The sequence below is a fragment of the Canis lupus genome, chromosome 31 (assembly GCF_048164855.1).
Source record: "Canis lupus baileyi chromosome 31, mCanLup2.hap1, whole genome shotgun sequence".
Lineage (NCBI taxonomy): Eukaryota > Metazoa > Chordata > Mammalia > Carnivora > Canidae > Canis > Canis lupus.
In genome coordinates this window covers 27,854,136-27,878,785 of record NC_132868.1, presented here as the reverse complement: position 1 = coordinate 27,878,785, position 24,650 = coordinate 27,854,136, and the positions used below count along the sequence as shown (strand labels likewise).

Here is a 24,650-nt window from a genome sequence, read left to right as displayed (position 1 = left end):
CCTTACTTCACCAGTGGTCACTGACATGCGAACAGGAAAACCTGCTCAGCCATGGATAGGCGAGGAGCAGTGACCCACAGAACTGAAAAGAAGGAGGTCACCTTACTGGGAAGCTGACACACAGAGGGGCAAATAGCAAAAAGCAACTCCTTTTTATTCTTGGATGTGTACAGACCTTATTTCACTTAAACCTCGTAAATCTGGGGCATAGGATTTGTTAGCCCTTCATAAACAGGAAACTGAGAGCTCAGGGACTTCTCTTGATGTGCTGAAGCTCACCCAGCTGCAAAGTGCAGCATTCACCCCCGGCTGTGAGATCCTGGACACGCACCCTACCCACTGTAGTCTCTGCCTGGGAGTCACCTGAGTGTGTAACCAGTTTGACTGCTGGTTATTGAACCCATGGGGGTGCATTTATTAAAGAGCTTTATTTTTCCAAAGCCTGTCCCCAGCTATGCTCTGCAGCTGGATTGAGGGCTCTCTTTAATGCCATCTCAGTCCACTTCTGTAATTCTGCATTATTTCAGTTACTAAAATAGTGAGACCTAGTTGTTAAAATTCAGTTCTGCTTGTTTTAGAACTTCAAACTTATATATTTTTTTAAGATTTTATTTATTTATTCATGAAAGACAGAGAGAGAAGCAGAGACATAAGCAGAGGGAGAAGCAGGTTCCCTGTAGGGAGCCTGATATGAGACTTGATCCCAGAGTCCTGGGATCACGACCTGAGCCAAAGGCAGATGCTCAACCACTGAGCTACCCAGGTGCCCCTCAACCTCATATTTGATTCAAATCTTTCCTTCTTTCCTAAGTTCAGGCCAAGCTTGTGGCTCCAAGGGCCTAGAGTGGGGGCCAGGGTGTGGTCCTCTCCCTTCACCACCTATTTTCTCTTGCCACACTTCTGCACAGAAGAAAGTCTCCTTAAGCAAGAGCCTGCCTCGAAGTTTGGTCCCCTTTCTGATTGTTGTCACAGTGATCCAGTTTCACTGCTGGCAGCATCTCACCCCCGTGGCACTCCATCTATGGCTTTGGTGGCATCTCCAAGACATTCCTTTCCCCCAGCTCTACGATCTTGGCATCTCCAAGACATTCCTTTCCCCCAGCTCTACGATCTTTCTTCCAAGCTCAGCAATCTGGTAACCTGGTAGCCTCAATCTCCTCCTCCTTGCCTAGACTTCAAAACTGGCAGAGCTATCAGAGCCCTCCTTTATCTCTCTGAGGCCTGGGAATGTGAGAAGTCTCCTTGCACCCCTCCCGCTAGTCCATCTACCATGCCACCTCTCCCCAGTGCTCCTTGCCCAATTTGCAAGCCCTTGGATAGGAGTTCAGTGGCCAAGCAAATAACCAGACAAAGGGCAAGACATCAGTCTTTCTTTCTGGAATAAAACTTTATGAGCAAGTCTTTTGAGGACCTCCTTTCTAAACTTCAGCTTTCAATCAGCAATCCCAAAGGAACAAAAGAGCACCTACTCCCTCTCCTCTCTAGGGTGGGGAGGAAAGTGACTTATCTTCATGAACACAATTCTCCCTCCAAAGGCAGCCTCCTCCTCACTCCCAATCCTTCTGTCCATGATATCTCTATGATGAAAGCCCAAACCTGGGGTGTCTTTTGCCTAGAAGGGAAGCTTCTTTGAGCTAAATCCTGGAGAATTTAGTAATTTTATCAATGAGGCCTCTACCTGAAGGGTAATGTCTGAAGTACTGAGTAAGCTTCAGGGGCAGGAAAACATTTCAGTCTAAATTCTCACCAGCTTATAATCATATGTTTGCCACTGAAAACCCTTTTTGTGGGAGCCTATGTTCCTGTCTGAGGCAGTAAAGTGATTTTCTTCCTTTTATTTTTTATTTTTTATTATTTTTTATTATTTTTTATTTTTTATTTTTTTAAATAATAAATTTATTTTTTATTGGTATTCAATTTGCCAACATACAGAATAACACCCAGTGCTCATCCCGTCAAGTGCCCCCCTCAGTGCCTGTCACCCATTCACCCCCACCCCCCGCCCTCCTCCCCTTCCACCACCCCTAGTTCGTTTCCCAGAGTCAGGAGTCTTTATGTTCTGTCTCCCTTTCTGATATTTCCCACACATTTCTTCTCCCTTCCCTTCTATTCCCTTTCACTATTATTTATATTCCCCAAATGAATGAGACCATATAATGTTGGTCCTTCTCCAATTGACTTACTTCACTCAGCATAATACCCTCCAGTTCCATCCATGTTGAAGCAAATGGTGGGTATTTGTCATTTCTAATGGCTGAGGAATATTCCATTGTATACATAGACCACATCTTCTTTATCCATTCATCTGTCGATGGACACCGAGGCTCCTTCCACAGTTTGGCTATTGTGGACATTGCTGCTAGAAACATCGGGGTGCAGGTGTCCCAGAGTTTCATTGCATCTGTATCTTTGGGGTAAATCCCCAGCAGCAAAATCCTAGAGGAGAACACAGGCAACACGCTTTTTGAACTCGGCCCCAGTAACTTCTTGCAAGATACATCCACGAAGGCAAAAGAAACAAAAGCAAAAATGAACTATTGGGACTTCATCAAGTTAAGAAGCTTTTGCACAGCAAAGGATACAGTCAACAAAACTACAAGACAACCTACAGAATGGGAGAAGATATTTGCAGATATAGGGCTAGTTTCCAAGATCTATAAAGAACTTATTAAACTCAACACCAAAGAAACAAACAATCCAATCATGATTTTCTTCCTTTTAATACACCGCCTATCATGCTGCATGGCTTAAGAAAAGTCAGCCTTCCTGGAGATTTGACCTGTCAGAAAAGTCCTTCCAGACCCACTCTACCTTGCCCCAGGGCAGTCGTTGACAGAGTTAATCATGGTAGGGGTGATGAGTGCTTTCTGTTTGGGAACTGCTGGTGGGGAGGTGGGAACTGATGGTTGGTTGTTCATTTCTTGAGACTTATAGAACAATTGTGGATATTATTGCCCCAGATTTAGTGACATAAAACAATGGCCATTTTGTTATGCTTACAGATTCTGTAAGAATGTGAAACTGGCACAACGTTGATGGATTTTTTTCTGCTCCACATGTCTGGGGCCTTAGTTGGGAGGATTGAAAGGCTAGGGTGTTCTGAAACTCCCATTCACATGTCTGATGCCTAAGTGGAAGGACTTGAAGACTACGGGGCCTACTTGCCTCTTCTTGGCTTGCACATCCTCATGGCATGGCAGTCTCACAGAAAGAAGCTGGATTTGTTACATGGTCGATTAGAGCTCCAAGTGTGAGTCACTTGCTTTCCTAAGTCATAAGCCTTCCAAGATTCAAGGGTAGATGAATATGAGAAGGGAGCTATTGTGGTCATCTTTGGAAAGTGCAACCTGTCCTTAGGAGCCCACATGCTGCTTCCAGCCTTTGGCATTTCACATTCCAACAGGGACAGGGGAAAGAACCCTTCATCTCCAAACCAGTGCATATCCACTGAAAGCACAAAGGATGGGATCACTATTCCATGAAAATACTTCATTCTAGTGAATGACTGATTATTGAGGTGCTTTAGAGTGTCAAAAATAAGAATTATTATCCAGGCTTGTTTTCTCAGTGGTGCATTGTGGCAGTGCCTCTAAACTTTACCTCAAGGATAAAGGCATCCGAGGGCAATTTTCTAATTTTGTGACTCTCCTTTGTCCTTTTGTGGCAAAAGGACAAAGAGCCCTCAGAACATTATCGTGAATGTCTTCAGTGGGACTGCAGATGTCTGAATCTGCTGGCCCTCCTGCACGTGGTGATCAGGCAGGGGGTGGAGGGTATCCAAGAGGGTCTATGAAGCCAGGGCTAAAGCAGAGCTTATCCCTCTGAATTGTGGAGTTGCCAAGACAAGAAAGTAATGTTGAGCCAGAGAAGAGATGAGATCCAGGCAACCACATGGGATTGCAGAGAAGAGGAAAGAACTATGCATCAAAATTTTGATTGAAAAAAAATAAAACGAAATTTTGATTGAGCCTGGTATCTGAGAGATAAGGAGGAATGAGTTGGGGAGGAAATGGAGGAAGAGTCTAGAACTGTGCCATCCAATATGGTAGCTATTAGCTACATGTGGCTATTTAAATTTAAATTAGTTAAAATAAATTTTTAAAGATTCAGTTTCTCAGTCACACTGGCCACATTGTAAGTGCTAAATAACCACAGGTGGCTAGTGACTCCTGCTTTGGATGGCACAGATTATAGAATATTTACATTACTACAAAAAGTTCTATTGGAGTGCATTGACTCTAGAACAACTACCTGTAATAGGCAGCTTGTTTCATAAACCAACCTGAGGATGATTGAGGGAGGGTGGTTTAAGGTGAAGGATGGTTAGCTGAATGTAAGGTGCTAAGAGTGTATTTGGATTTTCCAACATAATGTGGAGTCGTTGGAGCCAAGTCATACACTAGATCTGGGGTACTCATGCTCAATGAATTTGTATTGAATTAATGAGTGAGTGAGCTGGACAGTGCTATTTGTTAGGGGTAGAGTATAGGGAGGAAGACAGAAGGCAGCTATAAAGTAAAGGAGCTGAATTTTCTCGTGTTAGCAGCCCCTTTACTAAAATAAGAGAAATTCTGAGGAATTTTTGAGTAGAGATGTTTTGAGTAGTGTCAGCAACATTAGAATAAGTATAAAGCCTCTCCAAAGTAACTAATTAGAAAGGGACCACATTCAACTGGCTTGTTGTTTAACCATGATCAAGACTCCTAACCACTCTGGCCTTCAGTTTCTTGAACTATAAAATAAAGTCAGGACTAAAGACCATCTCAGCTCTTTCTATGTGTCTACAATTTGGATGTTTTAAACCCTGTTATTATCTTTATAAAAGAGCTTTTCTGTCATACCTTGGAGTTGCTGTGAAAGCAGAAAATAATCAGGGAGAGCAAATGGGGTCATGCTTTCCTAATACATCCCAGATCATACATCTGCTTTTCCAGGGCAAATATAAATTGTCTTTGCTAAACTTCTAGGACTCCTCTTTCTCACTTAACTTCCTACTGTCAGTGGGGGCGGGTGGTGGTGGTGATGTATTCCACTTCCTCCCTTCCGTGGGATTTTGAATTTATTATGTGATGGTTGCTGATATTCTGGAGACTTAGCCCTTCATCCAGAGTATCTGCGAATGCTAAAAACCTGGCTATGGGAAGAACACTGACCAGAATGTCAGGAGGTGTGAGTTCCAGTCCTAGCACTGCCACTCACTGTGTGTGCTCCAGCAAGTCACTTGGCCACACTGGACCTCAGTTGCACATCTGCAAAATGAAGTTCTGGATTAGGACATCTCCAAGGTCTCTTTTAGCTCTAACTCCTATGGATGCTGATGGAAGTAGACACAAAGATGTTTCCTTTTCCTTTTCCTTTAAGCTGACCTCTAGGTATCTGGCATATTTTGATGTCAGTAAATTCCAACATACGTTGTCAGAATCCACTCTTGTTGGTGAAGTATAACTCTTTCTTCAAGTTTTTTAGCAAAGAATAATGAGGAGACTTGGGTTGAGGCAATCCTTGGATCAGACACAGCGTTCCATCTCAGAACTGCGATCCTAATATCTGTTCTGTTCTGCCCTTTGCTTGCCTCATATTTGATATTTAAGTTATCCAACAACCTGAGTTTGGGAACTTCCCCCATGTTTTGGATTTCCCCCCCTTGGATTTGTCCTGCTCTGCTCACCCTCCTACCACCAAACCATTTTTCCCCCACCTCTGATAACCCCTCCCCTTTCCTTAGTGTTCAACATTTCTCAACCTGAAATCTGCAGGGTGAGCCCTGTTGTAACCACAGTCCCTGGTTATTGAGGTGACAGTTGGAAAAAATTGTATTGCACTTATACAGAGGCCAATATCTGTGTCTGCAAGTGCTCCCTTGAATTCCTCTTGTCTTCACTATTAGGATCTCCAGTCCCCTCCTTGTTAATGAGCAAGCATGGCAGGGGTGGTAATGTTATCTTCCCTACCCAGGTTCTCAGAGATGGCTAGCCACATGCAATTTGATCTATTAAGTAACTGCCTTGTAAACACACAGCAGCCAAGGAAAGTCCTTTTTAACTATGCTTCCTGTGGACTTTGAAATTTAAGTTCTGTTAGATACATAGCTGATTCCAGCAATTTGATAACATTTCTATAGCAACCTCTTCAGCATTCATGTGAGTCAAGCACTCAGGCACCTTGGTTCCACCTCTGAGGTGTGGGATGGAGTGCTTATCTTGTGACTTTTAAACAACTATCAGCTGTCCCCATGCGTTTTTCAATTTTCCCACTTGTTACTAGCTAAGGAGAGCTGAGCTTTGGAAGCCATAGGAAAATAGCTATAATATGTAACTCAGTCCATCTTGTTAACAAAATTCATTTAGGTGATCATAAGTCTACTTGGCAGTCAAAGGAGCACAGACTTTGAGTGGAAGATTTTTCATCTTCCTGGAGAGTGTGAAGGAGACCTTGCCTCAGAATCATATCTGTAGTCCTTGCTCCATTCTCATGGGCCTTGGCTCATCCTTACCTGCCCTGGTTCTCAGACCTTCAGCGCCTGACTTCTCTTCTCTATGAATTAACTGCCTGGATTTCTGATCTCTTCTGTTACCTGGCTTTTTAAAACAGCATGTCCTTTTAAGCTTATGTACTTTGATCTCTGATCTCTTGCATGTTGTGACTATGATAATTTATATTTTCATTAATATTGCCTATTTTTTTTCATTGTTAACGTTTCTCTAGAGTAGTCCTGCTCACTATAACCCTTACTCAGGATAAAAGCCGGATACAATGATATGTATGTGTACATCTACATGTAAATATTTAATAACAGGCTAATAAAGGGTTATCTCAGAGACTGGTTAACATTTCAGAATACAATGTAAACTCTCACATTAACTCAAACACAAGGTAATCAGCTTTCCTTTAGCTTAGATTAGCTAAATCAGTCTTGAAGAATAAAAACAGATCCAGAAGTCCATGTGTACTTTAATGGGTCTTCCTAAGCTGTCCCTCCCCTGCAGCCCTCTCAGAACATCTGTAGGAAGAGGTAGAAGTTATTTATTTATATGGAGCATGATTATTGGAATAATTCCTGTCAAGTCTTCAAATGGATGGTTAAGTCTTGCTAACAATATCTGATGGAAACTTAAAAAAAAAATCAGATCTCAGTTACATAGTTGGCCCTTGAGATTCACATAAAGGCACATATTCAAAGATGAGGGGAGTTTCTTTCTGGCTTAGAAACCTCCCATCTCTGGCTATGAAACCATTTTAGAAGCAAGATGACTCTGCAAATTGGAACCAAACAAAAGGGATGTGAAACATTCTGCTGCAACCAAGTTATTTCCTTTTAAGCTACGAAGAAAGGCAGATTCAGCACTTCCACAAGATTGTGATACTTTCCTTCTCAGATTAGTGATTTCTTCCAACAAGTTAAAGATAGTAGTATCCAAGAGCAAGCTAAATTACTTAACTTCACTAAATCTTGAAAAATACTGCAACAAAATCACATCAATGCCATGGATATTGTAAGTTTCCAGATTCTGGCCTTGGGTATACTATTCAGTGTATTTATCAATGTGTGTGGGTGTGTGTAAGAATAATAATGATTATCTGAACCTAATAATACTTTCTTTGTCATACAATAACTGGCTAATGTTTAAAATAATAAACATGTCTTTACACTTCACTGCAAAAAATACTGAAAAGCCACCTCAGTCCAGAGCAATAACCCGATGATAGCCCAAGTTGCTTTTCCTAATACATGAAACATTAAAAACCATACATCTTAAATCATTGAAATGTATAAAACCAATTATTACATTTGTAAGCCTGGAAAAAATTCAGAAGAATGACCTGATGTAATAATAGCAATAAAAAGCCATTTATTTTACAATGAATAGGTTTTCCAAACCAGAGTTTTAAGCAGTCACATTTCTCAGGCAGCAGTTAATGTTATTGCCATGGATTTTCCGGAGAACATTTCACTTCATCGTTATTTATAACTTAGCTCAGCCTCTTTCTATTATTTATATTTAAATATAGAAAGAAATCTTCTCCCATTCCTCTTTCTTTGGATTTGTCTTTTTAACACCCACACAAATCCATGAGTCATAAATGAGACTATGAAAATGAATGGTCCCTGTCGCACAAGAACACTCTGGCTACCCGTGTGAATTTAAATGATATAATTGTCAGGGTAAGTTCAAACTGCAAGTGAAACAATGTCTATATGAATTCCATTCACAAAACCCAGAAACTCTGAAATTGAAAGATTGTCTATATGTTCAAATATAAAGCATGGAATTTATACACAAACACCCATTTCTGAACTCTTACACACATCCAATAAAATACATATAGCTAGATGGAATGGGATGGGGGAAACCCAGCTTCCGACATTAGCTCTCTGCTTCCTGAATGATTAGCTAATCTATAACCGTCTGCGAAACAGACATAATAATGTCTGTCTCACCTCCCCTATAGGGTTATTAAGACTGTCAAATGCAATAAAATATGTAAAAGTGTTTTCCAAACTATAATATGCCATCGTGATTTTAAGATATGTTTATTACTGTTTCTTCAGTGAAATTAATTGTATAGGCAGAAGAATGACCAGGCAGTGGAGTGAATTGACAGGCAGATTATGAATTTGTCTGCCACTGCAAACATATTTAATGCTAAACTTAGTCTCCAAGGATCCGATAATGAATTTGGTCCTGTAATACAAAAAGCCATAATTGATCACCATAAGTCAAGTCCAATTCAACTTGAATGATCCAATGATGAATAAGAAACAAATGTCCGGTACAGAGAGATCTATTGCTTCTATAGATGAACTCAATTTACTTATATCCAAGGGTAAGCTGCCCCTGCAAAGCTCCATCTTGATGACTTCACATCTTATAAACTCTTACAAATGTTATTCCCTTAACTTCATAATAATATATCTGTTTTAGAGAGGGAGAAATTGAAGTCTTTAAATAAATTTCTTAGCAACTTATGTTGCTAAAATCTGGACAGAGTTCTTATTAAATGTCATTACTACTATATGTGGACAGAAGTTGTTAGAGTATTTGAATTGCATCTTGTTATGGTTTATCAAATGTACGGGTAAAGGCATAAAACACACAAAAAAATTTTAAAAGATTTTATGTATTTATTCATGAGAGACAGAGAGAGAGAGAGAGAGAGGCAGAGATACAGGCAGAGGGAGAAGCAGGCTCCGTGCAGGGAGCCCGATGTGGGACTCGATCCCAGGACTCCAGGATCATGCCCTGAGCCAAAGGCAGATGGTCAACCGCTGAGCCACCCAGGCCGTCCCATGAAAAAATTTTTCAGTGGATAATAATATACGTGGTAAATGTTCCAACAATATTAAAGAATATATACTGAAAAGTTAGTGGCCCTATCAGGACAAACCCCCAAGTATTCAATTCCCTTTCTTACAAGAACATACTCTTACCAATCTGGTGTATCTATGCTTAGATATATTATTTTAAAAACAAAATACAAAGGGTAGCATAATAAGCATGCTATTCCACATCTTTTTTTTTTATTTAACAATACATCTTGTAGGTAATTCCACACCTAGGAGGTAGTACCTATAGATTTTGATCCATATTTGTAATAGCTACATAGTAATTTATTTCATGTTTGGATGTATAATAATTTAGCTAGTTTCCTATTTGTGAACAATATTTTGCTGCTACCAAAGCTGAAATCCTGTACATACCTCCATCTGCATAATATTTTTAAAGGAAAGAATGAATTGATACTCTTAGATTTCATGAAATACAAGTAAAATAAAAATGAAGAATTATCCATAAATTTTTTAAGACTGGAAAAACCTCTGAGTTGCTTTTTAGCCAAATGAGGAAAACAGGATTGAGTGGCGTAGTTAAAATAGATTTGACACCATGCTGACTAACATTTGGATGTCACATCTGACCACCTAAAGGAAATTATTCTGCAGCCAAGTTCACGTGAAACTAGTGTTTAGACAATAGGAAACTTCTCATAAAAAGTAAACAAACCAAAGTCATCTTTAGCAAGCAAAGGGGAAGCATGAAGAAGATAATCGTCAGCTTTGCTAAATGGAAAAAAATGTGAGATTTTGTTATTTGGATTTGCTTCTGGGGCTCCTCTGTGGTAAGTTTCAGGACATAATACAATTTTACAGAAATGATACTGTGTGTGTCATTTTGTAGTTCAAACACTAGCAGGAATGCTAAGTTAAATCTGGCAACCTGAGACTTGCAGGGGACTCTTGCATTTTTTAAAGCAACTTTATTGAGATGTAATTTATATACTGTAAAATATGCCCACTTAAGAAGTGTATTTTAATGACTGTTAGTAAGTTTAGCAAGTGTGTGGCCATCATCATTCCAGTTTTAGATCATTTTCATCACCTCAGGAAGATCTCTTGAGCCTGCTTACTGTTCATTTCCAGCTTACCCCAGCTCCAGGCAGCCATTAATCTGCCTCCCATTTCTAGAGATCTGTTTATTTTAGACATTTAATATAAATGGAAGCATAATGTGATGTGGACTTTTGTGAATGTCTTCTTTCACTTAACATAATGCTTTGGAGGTTCATTCATGTTGTAGTGTTAATAGTATTTTGGTTCCTTTTTACTGCTGAGTAGTATTCCATTGTATAAATGTACATATACATTTTGTCAATCCAGGGTTCTTGCATGGTTAAGGGAAGAATAATGGATTTTACCTATTGTAGAATCTAGTCCTCATTTGTAAAGACCGCATGTCTCTGCAGGTCTGTTTTCAGGCTGTGTCATTTGCTAGCAGAAAGAAAGCATTAAGAACACCTGGATTCACTTTGAATAAGTAGACTCAGAATATTTTTTATTCCTATTTCCAAACTGCCAGTCCATTTATTAAAGCCTTACTTGGGAATGTGGATAAGGGAGAGGCTTTCCTTTATAGAGGGCCTGCTGAAGACTGAGAAGAAAACATATTCTTCGAGGTTTCTTTTTATTCTTCTAATTTTTAAAGACTAGTTTTGTATCTATAATGTGTTCCAAAACTATTAGAACAAACTGTCTTAAAATATGATATCTAGCCATTTTAGAAACTACTTATTTATTTATTTGAGAGGAGAAGAGATTCCACACAGTGGGGAGAGGCAGAGGGAGAGAGAGAGAGAGTCCCAAGCAGACTCTGTGCTGAGCTTGGAGCCCAACTCGGAGCCTGATCTCACAATCCTGAGATCATACCTTGAGCCGAAACCAAGAGTAATTAGCTTAACTGACTTAACCACCCAAGAACCCCTAGAAACTATTTAAATCATCTCTTTATCTACCTTACTTTATCAATCTATTCCTCTTCCTTCTTTAGCTTAATTAATAGAGCAATGAATTCAGCTCAGTGTGGCAGCGGGAAGGAGGCAAAGGTGGCCAATAAGAAAAAGAGCAATGGTAAGGTTTGTGCTTGTATATATGATGAGAATTAAAATGAGGTTGTGGGCTGTATTCACGTCCTCATGTCTCTCCATTTTGAGGTCTGGCACTGAAGTTGGAGTTGAGAAAAGGTAAGTTTTATTCTTATTTTTGTCCAATCACCTTGAAGAATTTACATAGTGATTTTTCATTTCAATTTTTGCCTTTGTGAAACAAACACTGGCCATCCCAGAGGCCCAGCGATGGCTTCTTAGCTCCCAGGGGAGGAGGGTGCAGCCCCTCAATCAGACTGGCAGGGGAGGGGCTGCTTTCCCTGCATCCTCATTCTCCTCACTGTGTATCAGGACCACTTTGGTGGTGACAGAATGGAGAGGGGACCATACCACGTGCCCACAGACCCAAGACCCTCCTGAGCATTGTACTCCACACCCCTCTCTAAGATTTAGAGAAAGCTGGGCTGACCACTGATTCCCCTCATCTATGGTTTTATTCAGAGGCTCAGTTTCCCTTGCATTTTCTGCATTGTTCACCTGCTACCAGTGTTTCCTCTTTGATGGATACATCATTTGGCTGTTTGGGAAGCAGCATGTTGGCCTAAAAGTGAATTGTACTCATTATTAAGCCAGTTAATTCTAGGATGACCACTTTTGCTGGTGAGCATGGGACATTCTGGGGTCTGGTCCTTCTGTGTCTTACTAAAGCGCCTCCTATTCTGAAAAACCTGCTTCCCAAAGTTTCTGGATAGGAAAGCCACACAATGTGGCATAAAATGGATGTGAAAGACTCTGAAATTTGTGGCTCATTGTAAAAATGCCAGCAATTTTAGTGATTATTTATCTTATCTCTGTTGCTTTTATGGCGAGGTAGGTCCCGAGGCCTGATGGGAAGGATGGGGTTCTTTAAAGATGAATTGCACTTAACATCTCTCGTTTTTTCCACAGCCAAACTGGTGTGATTTCATCATGATCCTAATTCCCTTCATTGGCTTAATGGCCACATTTCCTACTGCGGATAGAGACTCAGGGATGGATGTTTTTTATGGATTTTTTCCCTTTGGCCATATTTCCAAGTTGTAATGCCTCTTGGGCTTGTGTTAGAGTTCTCTCAAGGAAGATTTCTAACGACCCTGCTCACCAGTGTCCTGTTGGCAGAAGGATGTGTTGAGAGCCAGCCAGTCATAAAACTCTGTTGCCAGGAAATGAGGCAGCAGTTAACAGACTGAGAGATTAGAGCCCTGCTTCAGGCTGTGTTCCTCCCTACTTAAACATATATTGTTTTCTTCTGTGAATAGGTGCTTGTGAATAATTCAAACAATCCAGAAATATATGATGTAGGAAGTCAAAAGTCATTTGTTATTCCTTCCTCATAACTACTGTTATGAGGGTTTGTTGATTATTTCTCTAGATTTTTAAAATGCATGTACCAACCTACCAGCATTAGTTTTCAAAAGTAGAATCAAATTAGACACACAGTTCTGCACCTCGTTCTTTCACTTCCCATTACATAGGAGAATTTTTTATCTTTAAATTTATCTCAGTTTTTTAAAGAAGATTTTTTTCATTTATTCATGAGAGACACAGAGAGAGAGAGAGAGGCAGAGGCAGAGGCATAGACAGAGGGAGAAGCAGGCTCCCGGCAGGGAGCCTGATGGGGGACTCAATCCCAGGACTCTGGGATCATGACCTGAACCAAAGGCAGATGCTCAATCACTGAGCCATCAGGTGCCCGACCGTAGTCTTGTTAAAAGTTGTGCATGTACCACACTTTAATTAGACCCCTACTGAAGGATATTAGGGTGGCTTCTAATATTTCAGTATTATAGAATGTACAGCAATGAATATTTTTGTTTCTATTTTTTATAGGCTTGTCTGTTTTGGCTGGATAAGTCCCTAGACATTTTTGCCTATTCCTGAATAATGTTAAAATTTTAACTGCAAAATAAAACAAAGTATGTTGCATTTTATTATTGGGTAATAACTGGTGAGTGAACGCAGTTGGTCAGACTAAAGCATGTGAATAAAATGTGTGGATCATTTTCCATGCTTCTTGCCAGCTCTCACAGTTGTGAAAAGCATAAACAATTCCTAATCCCCCTGGCTTACTTCTTGGATTCCTTGTTAAAAAGGGAAATGGATCTGGGATAACAGATTGATTTGGTTCTGGAACTGCTGTGATTCCATTATTAGAGAGTCAGTGTGGCCTAGTAGAGCAGAGACAAGGCTCTGAGGCCAGCCTGCCTCATCTCCCATCCCTGCCTTACTGCTTGCTTACCTTGCTGTTCTCATTTATGGGACCAGAAGCAATGATAGTGTCTACCTCAGAAGATGCAGTGGGGATTCAGTGAATTAATACCTACTAAGCACTTAGTAGCTACGCTGGATATGCCATAAGTACTCAGTACACGTTTAATACCAAAAATAGCAAACCATTTATTGAGCTCATATTCTGTTCTGCACATGGAGGAGGCACTTCACATAGATTGTCTATTTTAATCCTCACAAAACTCTACGAGCTAGATATTACCATCCCTACTTTGCAGATGAGGAAACCAAGACAGAAAAGTTTAAATAATTTGCTAGTTACTGTCCACTAGTCAATGAAGGAGCTGCCCCTCTGGTAGATGAGAACACTCCCTGCATGTAGTGTGGTCAGGAAATCAGGGCTTATGTATGAGAGCAGCAAGAAAGGATTCTACACTAAATTCTTCAGGACAGATCAAAGATATATTCCCAGATAGGAGCCGAAACTGTTGTCTTCCTCCAGTAGCTGTGGACTAAGAGTACCATCAATAAACATTAGCCACAGTATTTATTTATTAATTTATCTACATTTTTAAAGATTTTATTCATCTATTCAAGAGGGACACAGAGAGAGAGGCAGAGGCATAGGCAGACGGAGAAGCAGGCTCCCTGTGGGGAGCCTGATGCGGGACTTGATCCCATGACCTGAGCCAAAGGCAGATGCTCAACCACTGAGCCATGCAGGCATCCGTAGGCACAACTATTTATGAGAAAACTCCATCTGTGTTTGATATTGGCTGTGGTAAAAAAAAGTTTTATGAAGCAAAAGCACAAGCTATGTACTTCATCTCTCCTTGGTTTTGTTGACATTTCTTTAGGCTGAACTGATGCCCTTTCTCTCTCTCACAATCCTTTGCTTCACTTTCTTGTCTTCGAGGGTCAGCCGATGCCACCTGCTCTGAGAAGCCTCATCACTGAGAAGGTGCTGCTTCTTTCTCAAAGTTCTTGCATTCTCATGAAGCCACAGTTCATCCCGTGGTGTTTGCGCTCTGGTGTGTGCTTCACTCACCTGTCTTCCACCTCTGGACTTGATCAACTTGAGGAAAGAGTCCATTCTTTACCATTTCTTTTTCATTCAACACATTTTTATTAAGCGTCTACTAGATGCTAGTTCATTCGTGCACTGGATCCTATCCCCTCCAGTACATTCAAGACTTTGCTCTTGCAATTGTCTTTTCTCTCTCACACACTTCAGATCTTCCCCTCTCCACTGGAGCACTCCCATCAGCACCCAAACATGTTTTAGATAATATATTTCATCTTATAAAAAGAAAAGGCTTGCATCACATTTGCATCTAGCTGTAGCCCCACTTCTCTGTTCTGCTTTGTTGAAATGCCTTTAAATTAAAAAAGAAAGAAAGAAAGAAAGAAAGAAAGAAAGAAAGAAAGAAAGAAAGAAAATGCCTTTAAATGACATGCCTGTGCTGATGTCTTACTTCCTTACCTCCCAGTCCTTTAATCCCCTCCAGTTCAATTCCCCTTTCATCTCCATCATTCCCTACAACCATCCTCATGCAGTCACCAATGGCTACCTCTTGGTCAATTCTTGGCCCTCCTCTTCTGTGACCTCTCAGACTCACTGGACATGGCTTATCACTTCCTCCTTTGTGAAAGACTTCTCTGAATTTTTACAAGCCTATTTGCTGTCTTATCAGAAAGTTTTTATTTGGGGGATGCCTGGTGGCTCAGCCAGTTAAATGTCTGATGGTTGATTTCGGCTCAGGTCATGACGTCAGGGTTGTGAGACTGGGTGCCACGTTGGGCTCTGCACACAGTGTAGAGTCGGCTTCAGATTCTCTCTGTCCCTTTTCCTGCCCTTCCCCTTCGCTTGCACACACTCTCTCTCTAAAATAAATAAATAAGTCTTAAAAAAAAGAATTTTTTAAAATTTTTATGAAAGTTATACATGTCACATCTTTTCACCATTGTTCCCTGCTCTCCCACAGTTCATATCTCATTCATTTTTACGTTCTCTTTGGTCGTAGAGCACAATGTCTAGTATGAGGAAAATCTTATGAATTTATATGGAGTTACTTCATATATATATATAAAATGCAGATGTATTTTAAAAAATAGATGAATTGGCCAGGAAATTTTTAGAATTGTTCTATCAAGGGTGTAGGAGCAGATAGAATGGAGGGAAAAGAGATGAGGAAAGGTTTAAGTATACTTTTTATATAGTTTCAACTTTTGAACTTCCTAAATGTTTTACATATTCAAAAATAACCTCAAGTGTATAATAAATAAGCCCTAATATTAGATAAAAACAGAAACAAATGAATATAAGTATATAACAAATTGATAACTTGGGAAAGAAAAAATAAGTTCAATTAACTTTTGAACACAGCACTCTTCATATTTTTAGTGGAGTATACTCTGAGAACAAAAAGAATAGTGAAGAAATTTTGGGCTTATAATAGGTTTATGATAAATAGTAGTATTGGTATTGGTGATGTAATTTTGAAATAATTTTGTGTATATTATGGGTTAGATCAGGTTAATAAATAGGGGTGCCTGGCTGGTTCACTCGGTGAAACATGCAGCTCTTGATCTCAGGGTGGTGACTTCAAGCCCCATGTTTGTCATAAAAGCTTACTTTAAAAAAGAGTTAATGAATACATTAATGTTTTTATGAGCCAGAGTTTTCACCATGGGTGAAGAGAGCGATACAAACATGGAATGGGGGAAAACTAAGGGAAAACCTTGTGCTATTGGTTTTGAATGGAAGATATTGAAAAAACATATGTGTGTGTGTGTGTATATGTGTGTGTGTGTGTTCTAGTATGTACACTGAAAAGACCTAGAAACAAGGAGACACACTTGTAGAGAGGAGCATACCTAGAGCTCAGATCATGGTTTCTGAATACCATTCTTCCCTGAAAAAGAAACAATACTTTGGGGAAATGAGTGATTCCATGTCAAGGACAGAGAAAATACAACATAAGCCTGGAAATTTCTGTTGTGTCAGACAGTAAGAAAAAGCTCAAAGACTAATGGGGTCATGTCAAAAAGCACAGCTCGAAGGGGCTCCCACAGCCCAAATCTGACAATGTGAGCATCAAAAATCATGGCAGTAGTGGGTGGTAATCACTGGATACAGAAATTTATGAGGATATTATGATAATAAATAAATAAGAAAGAAAGGGGAAAGAGAAGAGAAAGCTTTTCTCTATAGAATTCCAGATAATAAATTTAAAGCCAATTATAAAATCATTTTGAAATCTCTGATCTAATCATTGTGTGAAAGGGTGTTAGGAAACAATATTCTCAACAGTATCATTCATCACAGATTAATTATTAATTCCAAAGGGGAAAAGTATCTTTCTGAGATATCTGGCCAACAACCTTAACCAAGTGATCAAATTTTGTATTGTGAATAGTGAGGAACCCAGTATAAACCCAGCATTATGTTCCTCTTGATATGATGTAACAAGAAGTACACAATGTTACCTACGGAATGTTTTTGCCAAAATCCTTTAGTCTGGATCTAATCATAAGGAAATAAGCTAATCCAGAACAAGAAAACTGGACTTTTAAAGAAAATCAGTATCTTAAAGAGTAAAAATAAGGCAAGGAGACTGTTTTAAAATAAAAGAGTCTTGGGACATCTGGGTGGCTTAGTGGTTGAGTATCTGCCTTCTCCTCAGGGTGTGATCCTAGGGTCCTGGAATCGAGTCCACATCGGGCTTCCTGCATGGAGTCTGCTTCTCCCTCTGCCTATGTCTCTGCCTCTCTGTGTGTGTGTCTCTCATGAATAAATAAATAAATCTTTAAAAAAATAAAAGAAAACATTCTTTTAAAGAGAGGTGGCAGTTAAAGAGACTACTGTAAAAAATTTTTCAGAGACAGGGAAATTTGCATATGGGCTCTATACTAGATATATTATTGAACTAAAATTAATTTTCTGTGAGGAAGGGGAAATAGGAAATTGTTTCATTTTGCAAGATGAAAGAGTTTTGGAGATCTGTTGTACAACAATGTACATATAGTCAACACTACTGAACTGTACACTTAGAAATGATTAAAATGGTAAATTTTATGTTTTTTACAGTGATTTTTAAAAAAATGTTAAATCCTTAAATGGCCTACATAAGGACATATATAAGAAAATACATGTTGAAATATTTAAGGATCAAATGTCAGGCTATCTGCAACTTTCTTTCAAGTGGTTCAGTGGGAAAAAAATGTGTGTGTTCTTGGGTATGTGTGTTGAAAGAAAGATGAGTAAGCAGTAAAATGTTAACAAATGTTGAATCTAGATGATGACTATCCAGATGTTTATTATTCTACTCTGCCCGCTTTTCTATAAATTTGAAAACTGTCTAACTAAATATTTGAAAAAAAAGGCAATTACTCAAAACTGTATCCTGTTTTGATTTCCATTTCTTTCATAAGTCAGGTTGAATATTTTTCCTTGTGTTGATTTACCAATCCTCATTTAATTATGTGACAGGTCTGATATGACCCTTTATTCTTCAGTGAAGTCTTAATTATTTCTTGCCTACTTACATAAGCACTTTGTGGATATAGACATTAAAACCCTAAGCCATATAACTACAAATATCTTTTTCTCAGACTATTTTCCTTTAGAGATCCTGAGTCTAGTCTGTGTCCTCTTCTCTCCGCGCTTTTCTCTGAGTAATCTTACTTAGTCCCACAGCTATATAGATCATCTATATGCTAATGATTTCTAATTTTAGATCTATAACCATGAGCTTTCCAGTGTTTTCCAGTAACACCCCAAGGACAATACCAGACATTGGTTTTTAAATACCACTTCCAACTAAAAGAAACCAAGGTTCCTTGGAGAAATTGGCGATTCCATGGAAAAAGTAGGAAAAGCCTAGAAAATCTTGTATCAGAAAGCAAGGAAGGATTCAAAGAACAATGGAAACCTGTCAAAAGGACACAAGAACCAATTATGGCTGATTCTAGGACAATTAGAGCATCAAATAAATAATGATAGCAATAGCATAAAATAAGACTACATGAGTCTACACGATATAAATCAGGAACTGGCTTTTTCTGCAAAGGGCCTTATAATAGATTTTTAGGTTTGGTGAGTCATGCAGTCTCTGACACAACTGTTCAATTCTGCCACTGTAGCACAAAAGGAGCCGTAGATAATACATAAATGAATGAATGGCTGTATTCCAATAAAACTTTATTTACAAAAATAGACAGCAGGCTGGATATGGCCCATGGGTCACAGTTCTCCTACCTCTGCATCTAAATAAATGAATAAATAAACAGAAGGGAAAGCTCTCATCACAATAAAATGTCAACTAGTAAACACAGAAGGAATAATGGAGTTAAAAATCTCAATGTGGCAACCATCATAGTAATAATTAATTCAGGCAAAAAACATCAATAGATGCTAAAGATAGTGCCTGAAAGAAAGAAAAGAAATAGATTATTTATAAAGTTGCAAAGTAGTTCCATATAAAGTTAATTACAAAGGTAAGAGGAATATCTTTACAGTGAGAAATCTGCAGACACAAGCAATGGGACACATGGACATCATTTGCCACCTGATAGGATGCACTGAGGAAAACACAGCATCATTCCTCTGATATTCCTGCCAAAGATTTATAATTTGGGTCTAAACATGAGGAAATGTTAGACAAGTGTAAGAGAAGGACACTAAGAGTGAGTTAGAGTGATGTGGGAGTTGATCAAGGAGAAAGATACACTCACAGGGTGGTGTAGCACACAAGCTTTATTGGATAACACTTTGACAGATTTTCCTGTGAGGGAAGTCCCTCATGGAATGATGCTGTCCACAGGCTACCCTGTGGGGACCACTATCTAGAAGGGGAGGAGAACAAGGGAACTCCCAGGAAGAGGGGCATTAGAGGGGGGCTTAATGTTTAGGTGATGTTGCATGATTGGGTATCTCTCAGTCAGAGAGTTCTGAAGAAGAGCAGTAGCCTGGGGGTCTTTTATATCTACAGAGTTTATATTATTTATGGTTGGCAGATGTTGAGTGTAATTTCCCAGGGTATGCAAAGTAGGCTGTCTACATAGCTAAAATCCTGCTTATTTGAGGCTATGTTGAAAGAGCTGGGTCTGTAAATATTTGAGTTTGGCATCAGTGGGCTTTTGAAGTTCCAGCCTGCTATGTCCTTAAAACATAGGACGTATGGTGGAAAGTTTTGGGAATTGTGCCAGGGCCAATCTTGGGGATGGACACTGCTTTTGGAGTGCAGTAAGATTACAGTGGTGGAAACATCTTGATCAGAAAAAAACAAACTTCCCTAGAGACAGCATGGATACAATAGATTCTTGTGTGACAAAGTATTTTTTGACAGAACATGTATTTTCTTCTCTTCAAGTTCTAATTTTTAGATGCAATAGTACTTATGAATTAGTGTGGGTTGCAGCAATTGCTCATAGTAGCTGAAGAATATTTTTCAATTTGGTATAATTCATATTACTCTTAAATCTGTATGTATATGCATATTTATCTGTGTATATGTGTATCTGTATGCATGTATATGAAACTTAAATCTAAAATACATGAAGCATGTTATTGATTACCTGCACTAGCAGTTAGACATTTTTGAATGCTAACATTTCAAATTATGATTTAAAAAATATTAAATAATATTTCATTGATTCTTCAAGAAATTAAATTCTTGAAATCTGATTTCAAGAAATTAAACAAAATTTAGTTTCATTTAAGTCTTATTACTTAAAAATTGATATTTGTTAACAGAAGGCATGTAGCCTTCTGATTTAATAGATAATTAATGAGAGTAACTTATTTGCAGTATTATAAATAATTTTGATTTTTTGCATCTTATATTTACTTTACATTTTGATGAAAATATATACAAATTTTGACCACTTTGAATATGCTTATATTTTACTTTTTAATACATTAAATCTTTACTATTGATGGAACATGAATTAAGAAAACTTCTTTTTTTTAAAGATTTTATTTATTTATTCATGAGAGAGACAGAGGGAGAGGCAGAGACACAGGCAGAGGGAGAAGCAGGATCCTCTCAGGGAGTCCCATGTGAGACTCACTCCTGGATGCCGGGATCACACTCTGAGCCTAAGGCAGATGCTCAACTGCTGAGTTACCTAAGCATCCTGAATTAAGAGAACTCTTAAGTATTAAACATCATTAGTGATTTTGCTAAAGTAAAGGCACAAATAAACTATGGAATAAATACATAATACCTTATGAATTAGTTAGCTCTTTATTTTATTCATCCAAATATTTCTGGCACATCCACAAAATGTCTAGACTTATGCAATAATAATTAAAACTAGTATCCTTGATGCTTTATCAATTTTCAGTCATATTAAAAACATAGATTTACATATATTTTTTATTGTCATTATGGCATTTAGTTTGTCAAGGTCAGTAGACAGAATATATTTTATTTTATAGTTTGTCATCTTGAATTATAAATTCTGATTATTTAGACAGTGATATATGAGCCGCCATTTGTAATATTGATCCATGCTCCACAATTGCTAGGGTCTGGCCTGGGTTGAGGAACACTTTGTATTCTACTGACTTTAGGAAAACAAAGAATAAAGAGCATTATCCCAGTGGGGCAATAATTTACGTAAGGTTAAATCTGTATATGTTCTGTCTCTTTTTATAATAAATTATAATTTTTGTCTCTTATATTTTCTGAGAAGGTTAAGAAAATCTTTGAGGTATTCAAGTAGACTGCAAAAGGTTTTTGTGAATCTCCCAGCACTATAACCTTTAACCATGAGCCTATAGCATCCACAAAGCCTGTAAAATGTGCTTGTTATAGAAGATGGTATCTATTAGAGTATATCTGAACACTGAGTTGCTTACTTGAACTGTACACAAACTCACTCCTGTGGTGTCATTACCTGAAAAAGAAAATATAAGAGGAAGCATTGGTCGGGGGAAAGAGGACTGGATAAGGTGAAGTAAATTCATTTTGTGCTTTTTGAATTTTAGGACATATGAAAGCCCAATGGTGGTTGCTTTTCTTAAGCTTATGAAGGGAGTGGGAGGGGGAGATTTAGATTTAGGACCTGGCTGAATTCAAGAGATGAAGGCCAGGCATTAGTGCAGGGAGAGACTGTAGGGTTAAAAGAGGAAGAGTCCAAGGCTCGAGGCCTAAAGGCAACTCGAAGATGTAGAGGAATGAATAGGAGAAGAGCTGGCAAAGCAGGCCAAGAAAACACAGTCAGAAGAGAAAGAAAACCCAGGGAAAGAGGGTGTTGCAGAGGCAGAAGAGGAGTTTCATAAAAGAGTGATCAATCATTTTTGCTGTGACCATGTGCCAAGGAGAATGGGGGCTGAAAATAAGCTCCTGCAGGATGGAATGAGAGGGGATGGGATTTGGTAGTTTCAAGGGCTGGTGGAAACAGAAGCAAGATTGCAATGGTTGAGGGTGAAGGTATTAATAAGTGGTATATCACTTTTTAAGAGGGTGACGATGAAATGGAGGAAGCCTGAGTGGGGAGCACAATACAGGGAAGGGGGGACTCCTTTCTCTCCCTCTCCCCTGACCTCCCTTCCTCCCTTCCTTCTTTCCTTCTTAGGGTGAGGAAGCTTTAGGCAAGTTTGTAGACTACAGAGTGGAGAAGAATAGGACTAAAGATACAAGAGGGAATATAATCAATGCCTTGAAATTCTGAAAGAGGCAGGAGGGATGAGATAAAAAAAGCTAGGGGAGTTAATTTATCTGACAACAGAATTGCGAAATGTCTTCTTTTGAGGCAGGAAGCAGAAGTAGAAAGGATGATTAAAGAAAGATATGTTTGGAGATGTAGAGGATGAAAGCAGAAGCTTGTTCCCAAGGGGTGGCTTCCACTTCTTGAGAAATGTTAGAAGCTCAAAATGTCAGATGCCTAATTTCCTAGCCTCCCTGCAGCCAGGGTATCAGGACATGTAGTAGGGCTGCCCATCAGGCACATCTCTTGCCACTTCCCTTAGACCCAGGTCCTCCTCCTCCCCCAGCCTTGTGCCTCAGAGCACCCACATTTTGGAAAGACTTACTCAAAATTTTCCAAGTCCCCCTCTGTTGCTTGTGACTGGTTAGTGCTGTTCAGGAGTGGTGTCCCGAGCCTAGACGTGAACCTACATGGGTTTTGTCTCTGTTTCTTCCCGTTGGAGGTATTTTCTACCTTTTCCTTCATGATCGTGGTTGATGAGAGTCTGTGAAGTGCCATTAGCAGTAGGAGCAGTGGTTCTAATGCACTGTCCATGGAGAATGTACATGGGATCAGTCTGTACAGTTGTTCTCAGCAGCTAAGGCAGTGGGGTCTTTGGACTTAGGATGGCTTTGGGTGTTGCAGGGCTTGCTTTATGGGCATGTGGGCTATATAGCCCACAAATGCCCTGAACGTAAAAGGACCTCACACTTGTTTTAATGTTTGGCCATTGCTCTCTTAAAATTCTTAATAATTTTGAATGGGGGACCTGCGTATTGTATAACTGGTCCTGCAGCATTGATCTCACTAAAGATTTGACTGTTGATCCTGACTGAGTAATCTAAACCTACTCTTACAGCCAAATCTGGACATTTGCTGAGTTACTTAATACTAATGATGTGCCAGTAAACATTTAACAACCAGCTCTTTGAGTAAAAACAAACAGACCAACAAATCAGCTGCCTTGCAGATTTGCCAATTCCCAGGGTGTAAATGTACTCACCATTGCTGTGTTCAAGCTACCAACATGATGCTCCTGAACACTGAGTTGGGAAGAGTTATACAATAGCACTGCTATATGGTATTTCTATCATACAGATGCAATTTATGTAATGACTTCAATAGTATAGATGTTAATAAAAATGTAAAATAATTAGGAGGTGTTGTGTTTTGAGTTGACTTTTGACCTTTGTTCTTTTTTTAAAAATTATTTTATTTCCTTATTCATGAGAGACACAGAGAGAGGCAGAGACACAGGCAGAGGGAAATCAGGCTCCCCATGGGGAAGTCCGATGAGGAACTCAAACCCAGGACCCTGGGATCATGACCTGAGCTGAAGGCAGATGCTCAACCACTGAGCCACCCAGGCATCCCTGAACTTTGCTCTTGATGTAATTTATTTGATTGTAAGTTTATATAATCTAATTTTTAAATAATGGCTGCGTTTAATAACTAACTCACAAAATTCTTGAAATTCTCCTTTTAATGAATTACTTTTTTTAAAATTTTTTTAAAATTTTTTTTATTTTTATGATAGGCACGCAGTGAGAGAGAGAGAGAGAGAGGCAGAGACACAGGCAGAGGGAGAGGCAGGCTCCATGCACTGGGAGCCAGATGTGGGATTCGATCCCGGGTCTCCAGGATCGTGCCCTGGGCCAAAGGCAGGCGCCAAACGGCTGCGCCACCCAGGGATCCCAATGAATTACTTTTCCATTTAAGTCAATCAGAGTTGGTTTCTGCTGTTTGCAACTAAGAACTTTGAATGACAGGAGCAAGAATTATTAAATTCTCGTGCACAGGACAGTTAGGGAATTACCTCACTTGAAACAGGAAATAGGTGGCAAAGCAGTAGGGTAACATCTTAAACCATGAGATCACATAGTTCTTGGCCCACTTGTGATCCCATGGAGACTGGACTGGCCAAAGGAGAGTGAGTGGAAGTTATCACCAAGTGAGGGCAGTCCCAATGCCGTGTATTACATGGCTATGTGTTAAATTCCAGGGTTCACACTGTAACTGCTTCAAAACCTTGGAGATGGGTGAGGCCAGTTCTGGGTAGGACAGTCAAGAACATTTTAAGAAATTGGATTTGAGCTGCCTTTGAAATAGAGGCAAAGTTTGATAAATCTTGGCTCCCATTTATAAATGTGGGAATATCTTGAAACCCAGCTGCCCTGAAAAAAGCATACTCTTGTTAACTAATAAGCAGTGGTTTTTGTTTTCTTTGTTTTTTGTTTTGTTCTGTTTTGTTTTTGGCATAGAAACCTCAGAAATATAAAAATATGGGTGAGGAAAGTTGGAGAAACCCA

At 39.2% G+C, this 24,650-nt stretch overlaps 2 long non-coding RNA genes across 4 annotated transcripts in view; one reads left to right on the top strand and one right to left on the bottom strand.

Annotated features, from left to right (window-relative positions):
• Window positions 1-24,650, top strand: part of LOC140622229 (uncharacterized) — a 107,024-nt gene that overhangs the window by 29,567 nt on the left and 52,807 nt on the right. The gene's annotated exons all lie outside the window — the stretch shown is intronic.
• Window positions 2,029-24,650, bottom strand: part of LOC140622228 (uncharacterized) — a 38,516-nt gene continuing 15,894 nt past the window's right edge. The window contains exon 3 of one of the 2 annotated variants that reach the window (XR_012021975.1): window positions 2,029-2,436. This is a non-coding gene — a long non-coding RNA (uncharacterized lncRNA). Of the gene's footprint in view, window positions 2,437-14,106; window positions 15,021-24,650 lie in introns of those variants that run through there. The other variant, XR_012021977.1, reaches the window with a different exon arrangement.